Source organism: Myotis davidii, unplaced genomic scaffold, assembly GCF_000327345.1.
Source record: "Myotis davidii unplaced genomic scaffold, ASM32734v1 scaffold665, whole genome shotgun sequence".
NCBI classification, from domain to species: domain Eukaryota; kingdom Metazoa; phylum Chordata; class Mammalia; order Chiroptera; family Vespertilionidae; genus Myotis; species Myotis davidii.
In genome coordinates, this window is record NW_006296410.1 from 516,453 (window position 1) to 516,653 (window position 201).

Genomic DNA, 201 nt, shown 5'->3' on the forward strand with positions numbered 1-201 from the left:
GGGCTGGCCGGGCAGCGCGGGATGGAGAGGCGGCTCCATGCTGCTCCACGGAGCTGGCTGCGAACCTTGTCGCCCTGGAAACCAAACAGTCTTTGGGAGGCAGCTCCTAGACGCTCCGCTCACGCGCAGGGGCGCACGCTGACGCCCTGGCCTTTCCAACCGTCCACCTTGTGCGCAGGGGGCTCAGGATCCCACGGCCCC